General features: G+C 53.2%; 1 pseudogene across 1 annotated transcript; it reads right to left on the bottom strand.

Annotated features, from left to right (window-relative positions):
• Positions 1-1204: 1204 nt before the first annotated feature.
• On the bottom strand, positions 1205-3643 carry LOC309856938 (UDP-GlcNAc:betaGal beta-1,3-N-acetylglucosaminyltransferase 7-like; annotated as a pseudogene). The gene is made up of 4 exons: positions 3456-3643; positions 2680-2865; positions 2153-2328; positions 1205-2071 (listed from the first exon to the last, which is right to left on the bottom strand). The product of its transcript is annotated as a UDP-GlcNAc:betaGal beta-1,3-N-acetylglucosaminyltransferase 7-like (transcript).
• Positions 3644-7246: the final 3603 nt, after the last annotated feature.

Below are 7246 nucleotides of genomic sequence, written 5' to 3'. Positions count from 1 at the left end.
CCCATTGATGTGAGGGGGGCGTCCTTCTGCGCCCAGGCCGAAGGACGCCTGAGGGTTCACTCCATCCCTTCAAAGGGGCCCACGTTTGTCTGCTCAGGCCCTGGAGAAGTAGGCAGGCAGGGAGGACAGGGTTCCGGAGCGGGGCTGTAACAGGCACGGATGGGGAGTGAGTGGCTTGCTGGAATGAGGGAAGGGAGAGGAGGAACACCATCATCTCCTGAGGCCTGGCACTCTCTCCCTCCAAATTCATCTTAAATAAGACTTCACAGGAATAGAGGAATGCCCATCTCCAGGTGCAAACCAGCTGGTTTCTGGCTGGGGAGCCAGGCCTTGGGGGGCACCGCGCGTCCTCCGCGGGCGGGCTGGGCAGCACCGCGCCTGCAGAGGTTGTAGTAGTCTGGCCCTGGGGTGGGTGTGCTGCAGCCCATCTGGAGGTTCTGAGCACTGCTGAGGTAGTCAGGGCGGTCAGCTGCGCTTCCAGACGGGGTGGATGGAGCGTCACAGGACACAGCCGGGAGCGAAGCCACCTGCAAACAGAGAGGAGCAGCAACTCCAGGCAGGTCTGGGGGCGGGGGAGAGGGGTGCCAAGGGCCTCAAGAGCTTCCATATTCTGGAGGCCCAGGGGCATGGGCGGCAGAGGAGGGGCCTGCGAGCCTGCATAGTGTTGAGCTTCTCCTGAAACGGCTGCCTGGGCCCGTGGGGTAGACTGCCGTGGGGGACACTGAGGCATTTCACGGGAGGTGGAGAATCTCCTCTGTGAAGACAGGAGGGCCACCCTCCTCCCATCCAGGACCAGGCCTAAGCCGGGTACCTGAGCACGGGGGTTCCTTCAGAGGCCACTAGGGCCTCCCTCCAGGTCACAGGGAGCCCAGGAGGGAACCCAGGTTAGGTGGGCTACCGGAGGCCACCGGCCTTGCTCCCAAGATGCCTTGCGCAGGCAGGGAAGAACTACTTTCTGGGTCCACGCACCGAGGCCCCCTTCTGGCTCACGTGCCCCATCACTCCCAGGAGGCCACAAAGCCCCACGCTCACCCACCCCCACCTTCCTGCGGGGTTGAGGGGCAGGGAACCACGATCTCTGTCCAGGGCATTGCAGCTCCAGCCCCAGGCCGCCAAGGGGAGGGGGACAGGAGGAGGGGGGTGGTGGCGCTCAAGAACGCTTGGCCGGGCCCCTGCGGGGGGGGCGGGGGCGGTCTGGCAGCTGTCAGAGCACCTGCAGTTTACCCGCGCAGGTTAGGTTGCCGTGCACCAGCCCGCACATGGCCAGCAGCTCGGCTAGCAGCAGCTTGTGCACCTCAAGCATGGAGCGGAAGAAGCAGGGCTCCTTGTTCATGCGGCCGTTGCAGTTCCGGAAGATGCCGAACGTCTTGAAGCCCTCATGCGCCCTAGGCTGCACGCTCAGCACAAGACACATGCGGAGGAAGACGTCGTCGATGGGCTACAGCTCCAGCGTGTCGCCCGTGCAGTGCAGCCGCCGGGCCAGGCCTCGGGCCATGAGGAAGCCGCCGCCGCTCGCGTATAGTGGGTACCTGGCCTTGCTGTACAGGAGCCCCGGGATGTAGTACTTGTCCTTCTTGCGGATGAGCCGGGCGTACTGCAGGACGTCGGTCGCACACGAACAGGTCCTCCTGCGGCTCCGGGTCGGCCAGGAACTCCAGCATGTTGGTAGGGTTGACGAAGACGTCGTCGTCGCCCTTGAAGATGAACTGGACATGGGGGCAGTAGATGTCAAACCACTTGAGGAAGTGTAACTCCTTGAGGGTCAGGTTGAGGAAGCCGTCCAGGAAGTCCCACTGCAGGATTTCGCCTTAGGGCGGGTCCTGGTAGGCCAGCAGCTGCTGGTAGTGGGCGCGCTCCTCCTGCTTGGAGGCGGTGCCCAGCAGGAAGAGGGTGCGCACAGCGCCGCGGCTCCCCGGCTCCTGCTCCCGGCCCCAGGTCTGGCGATAGCCTCGCGGCGGTCGTGCTGCATGATGACCGACTTGACCACCACCTGCAGGCAGACGGCGCCGCGGCACTTCTCCGGGTAGTTCACCAGCATGGGGATGTAGCGGCAGTGTAGGTAGGCCAGAAACTGTCGGAAATGGGGCTCCAGGCCCTGGAACCAGGGCTGGTGGGTCAGGTTGACGTTGGCTGAGCAGTTAGTGGTGCTCACATCCCAAGTGTGGGGCCCTCGCGGGGCCATGGGGGTGGGGGCAGACACATCCTTGGTTGGGGTTCTTCCAGAAGCCGTTGGGGTTCTCCAGGTGTGTTCTGAGGTTCTGGGCCTTCTGTGGCTCCCGGGTGGGCCGCGGGCGCTCTTGCGGTGGAGGGTCAGACTGCGCTGGAATACTGTTAAGGCCACAAGGAGCGCCAGGGACAGGTACACGCTCTTGTAGACAGTTTTCTTCCTGGAGGGCTGGGGGGAGGGCGCGGTGGGTATGGAAGGTGGCACGGAGGAGAGAGGAAAGGATGAGTCCACTGTGACTTGTTCGGAGCTGCACGGAGGCATATACTCAAGTCACCAGGCACCCCCTGTGGTTAGAGGAGGGGCCTGCTTTCTCTCCCTGCCTGCACTGCCTCTCTGCCAGGACCAGGCGACCCAGGCAAGTCCTGCAGAGTCAGACTGTCTGGGTTGAAATCTTGACTCTGCCACATACAAGCGAAATGACTCTGAATGGGTTCCCCTTACTGTCTCCAAACCGTGGTTTCTTTTTCTCCTCGATAAGGATGACAAGAAGTCGGGGCACTATCTCCAGAGTCTCGCTCCCAATGGGTGTGCAGTCTGGGGAATGCTGTGAGTCTCTAAGGACGACCTCTGGTGGAGATTTCTGCTTGTTCCCCAACCTCAGCAAGCCACCCTGTTTGCTTTCATTTCCCTCTCCAAACCTGGTGAACCATTGGGGTGAAACTTTGGGGTGAACCTTGGGCGGGGAGAACCATCGGGAGGGGCAGTTACAGGACTTGCTCTACAACCGCGGAGCTCAATAACCTGCGGGGACACTGGGGAGAGTCTCTAACGTGGGACCTGAAGAAGCCTGTCCTTTTCCCTTCCACCTCATTCATCTGACCCAATGCAATAAGGCCCACATGGCTGATGAAGGCCTGAGAAGGAGGCAGGCGGCTTCTGGCATGACCGATGCCCTCTTGCCACCGCAACTCCATCTGGGCCCCACTTGGAGAGAGAAGGTCCCCCATCTCTTTGGGAAGGGGAAGGGGACACATTCGGATTTTATTTTGCAGGGACGCTCCTTGCCCAGATAGCCCCTACCACACGTATTTCAAAGAAGAAATTAAAGCCTTTTGCAGGAGTGCTGGCAGATCCTGGGCACAGGCAGCGGGGAGTGAGGGCTCCCGAGGACCCTCTGTTCCTCAGCTCACAGTCTGGAGGTGGCCAGGCCTCCCGCCGGGGTCTCTCTTGCCGAGACAGAAGGGCTGAGGGCTACTGAGGAAGAGGTAGGATAGTAGTGTGGCCTCACCGGGCCAGGCCAAGAGGGAGACAGCCCGGATCCCCAGGGGAGGAGCTGCAGGACCAGGGCGAACGGAAGAAAGAGACTGCAATGTACGTCACAGGGACTCTGGAGAAGCCGGGGCTGGCCCTCAGGATTGACTGGTTGAAGGTACAGGCACCCAGGGCAAGTGAATGTGGAGTACCCTGGAGCGACATTTTCCCATGGGGTCCCAGAGTTTCCCTGTGTATGCGGTTTGGGGAAGACTGGGTCATTCCCAGGTGCTGAGGTGGCTTTGGAAACGGAGATTCGACCCTCCCAAAAGGGACAGTAGAATGTTCCCGGATCAGGGTCTCCTAGGGGTTTCAGCGAATCACCCCTTCCCCGCCCCCGCCCCGGGTTTGGGAGATCCAGGCTGGAGGAAGTCCCGCGGGGGTCACCCCAGGGGAGGGGATGCGACGAAGGTATCCCTCCGCTCCACGCCGGTCCCCCTGCACGGCCCCAGTCCATTTCTAGGACTTAAGTCCCGCAGCAGAGGAAGGAGAAAGCGAGAGGCCGAGAGGTGGAGGACCGGAGGCTCTAGCTCCCCGGGAGAATGAAGAGTCCCCCGCGGGTGAGGTAGAGGACTGGGGTCGCCGAGGACGCAGGATGCCTTCAGAATAGGGGACGCGACCCAGCTTCCCCAAGAGACCTTGGGTCCCCAAAGTCCGGGGTCCCGGAGTGGGATCGAGGTGCCGAGGGGCCGTGCCAGGGGAGCCGAGGGGCCGCCGGCGAGGGCAGGGCGCACAGGTCCCGCGGATCCCCCGCCCCCCTCCTGTTGGTTCGGCCGCCGCTCCCCGTTGGGCATCCCAGCAGTGGCCGAGCCTGTCGGTCCCGAGAAACTGAGGCCAGTTCCGGGACACCGAGCGCATCATCCTCCGATCCGCGGGAGCGGCCGGCCGCCCCCCGCGCCTGTGCGTCTCCTAGACCTCGGGAGGAGGGAGCCGGGGTCCCCGCGCCCCCTGCCTCTGCCCTCGGCCCCACGGCCCAGCCCCGGCCCCCTTTCACCACGGAGACTTGGCGGCCCCGGCGGGCGCCGGGGTTCGGCTCTGGGCACCGCGGCTCCGGACCGCACGTCTGTTAAAATTTTCTATTTCTTCCTCTTTCAGTTTTGGTAATTTTTATGTTTCTAGGAATTTGGCCATTTCTTCCAGGTTGTCCAATTTGTTGTCATAGAGTTTTTCATGATATTCTCATACATATGTGTGTGTGTGTATATTTGTATTTTCGTGGTGGTGTTTTTTTCTACCTTCTTTTGTGATTTTATTTATTTGAGTCCTTACCTCCCCCCCTTTTAAAAAATATCTAGTCAGAGGCTTATCAATATTACTAATTTTTTTGAAAGAACAAGCTCCTGGTTTCATTGGTCTGCTCTTTTTGGCTTTTGTTGTTGTTTGTTTATTTCTGTATCATTTATTTCTGCTCTAATCTTTATTATTTCCTTCTTTCTGCTGCTTTTAGGTTTTGTTTGTTGTTCTTTAACTAGCTATTTTATGTAAAATATTAGATTGTTTATTTGAGACTCCTCCCCTTCTCCCCCCCCCCCCCCCTTCTTAAGGTAGGCTTGTATCACTATATACTTCCCTCTTTGGACTGCTTTTGCTTCATCCCAGAGATTTCGGACCGCTGTGTTTTCATTTTTATTTGTTTGCCGGCTTTTAAAATTTCTTCTTTGATTTCCCAGTTGTCCTACTCATTGTTTAGTAGCATGTTTTTAATTTTCATTATCTCCATTATTTTAATCTCTATTATTTATGGTCTTTCCAGATTTTTTCTGGTGGTTGACTTCCAGTTTGTAACACTGTGGTCAGAGAGATGCATGGTATGATCCTGGTCTTTCTGAATTTATTGAGGTTTGTTTTATGTGATGTGTTCTGGAGACTGTCCCATGTGTACTTGAGAATGTGTCTTCTGCTGTTTTAGGATGAAATATTCTGAATAATCTATTAAGTACATCTGGTCCACTGTGTCATTCAAAACCATTGTTTCCTTGTTAATTTTCTGCTTAGATGAACAACTCTTATTCTGTTACAATAGATTAGTTTCTTTATATTTACTATTAAGTGTTTCATGTATTTGGCTTCTCCCATGTTGGGTTCATAAACATTTACAATTGGTATATTTTCTTGTTGGATTGTGCCCATTATGATTATGTTGCTTCCTTCTTTGTCTCTTGTTACAGTCATTATTTTTCAAAGTCTAGTATGTTCGATATAAATATTGCTACTCAACTTTCCTTTGACATCTATTTGCATGACAGATGCTTGTTTAACACCTCACTTGCAATCTACAGGTCTCCGTAGGTCTATAATGAGTTTCTTGTAGGCAACATACAGATGGGTATTTTAAAAAAATTCATTCTGACACCCCGTGTCTTTTGATTGGAGTGTTTAGTCCGTTTCCATTCAAAGAAATTACTGATAGATATGTATTTACTGCCATTTTATTACTTGTTTTGTGGTTGTTTTGTTTGAAAATATTCTGATCTATTCTTGTCTTTTACTCATGTATTGTGATCTTCTTTAGTGATATATTCAAATTTCCTTCTCTTTATTCATTGCATATTTTTAGTGATTAAAAAAAATTTTTTTAAGATTTTATGTCTTTACTTTTGAGAGAGAAAGAAAGAGAGTGAATGGAGGGGGGAGGCATAGAGGGAGAGAGGGTTAAGGAGGCTCCCCACTGGGCAGGAAGCCTGATATGGGGCTTAGTCCCAGAACCCTGAGATCATGACCTGAGCTGAAGGCAGATGCTTAATTGATTGAGCCACCTAGGTGCCCCATTACTGGGTTTTGATACATTGGGTTTGTATATAACCTCTTCTGTCTATGCCAGCCTATATTAAGTTATCACTTGTTTAAGTTTGAGTCCATTATTTTCCCTCTGCACAGTTAAGGCATCTGTTATTATAGTTTAAATTCTTTTATTTAGTGAGTAATAATTAGTGTAATATTTTACAGAAACATTCATTTTTACTGTTTTTGTATTTTCCTATCTTTTTTACTGTCACATATGGTCTCTCCTTTTCCCTCAAATGGTCCCCTGTAATATTTCTTGCAGGACTGGTTTAGTGGTAGTGAACTCTTTTAGCTTTTGTTTTTCTGAGAAACCACTTTATCTTTTCCTCCTACTTTGAATGATGGCCTTGCTAACAGAATACCCTGGGCTGCAGATTTTTCCCATTTAGCACACTGAATACTTTATATCACCCTCTTCTGACATGACAAGTTTCTGTGGACAGAGCTGGGTATGGCTATACCCAAGGCCAGCTTCAACAGTACACCCACAGCCAATTCACCCCATTCATAACAAGAGGGGAAGCAGCCCACACAGGGGGTACAACCAGATTCTGGTGGACAGGGAAGATCATAAGGCAGGGTCCTACAGGAGGTTTTCTCATAAGGTCACTATTTTCAAGAACAGGAGAGGTAGCTGACTTTCCTTATTCACAGAGACAGACACAGAGAGTGGGAAAAAAATAACAGAGGAATATATTCCAAATGAAAAAAAAGGACAAAACCATAGCAAGAGACTAAATGAAATAGAAATAAGTGATATGTCTTGGTCTTAGCCTGCTTTTGTTGATTTTGATGGGAATTCTCCCTCCCCTAGGAGGAAGTGCATTGGTCCACACCACAGGAGTCCATAGTTTGAAAACTCAAAAATGGGTTCTGTATATGAGATAAAATTGCTGTCACAGGCTGGGTGAACACAGAATTTGGGTGGAAACCAGGGACACAAGAGTGATTGACCGCTTTTCTGTGAGGGCTCACTGAAGAGTG

The sequence above is a fragment of the Mustela nivalis genome (genome assembly GCF_964662115.1).
Source record: "Mustela nivalis genome assembly, chromosome: Y".
Lineage (NCBI taxonomy): Eukaryota > Metazoa > Chordata > Mammalia > Carnivora > Mustelidae > Mustela > Mustela nivalis.
Note: the sequence above shows the minus strand (reverse complement) of the source record. Positions and strands in the feature narration are given on the sequence as shown.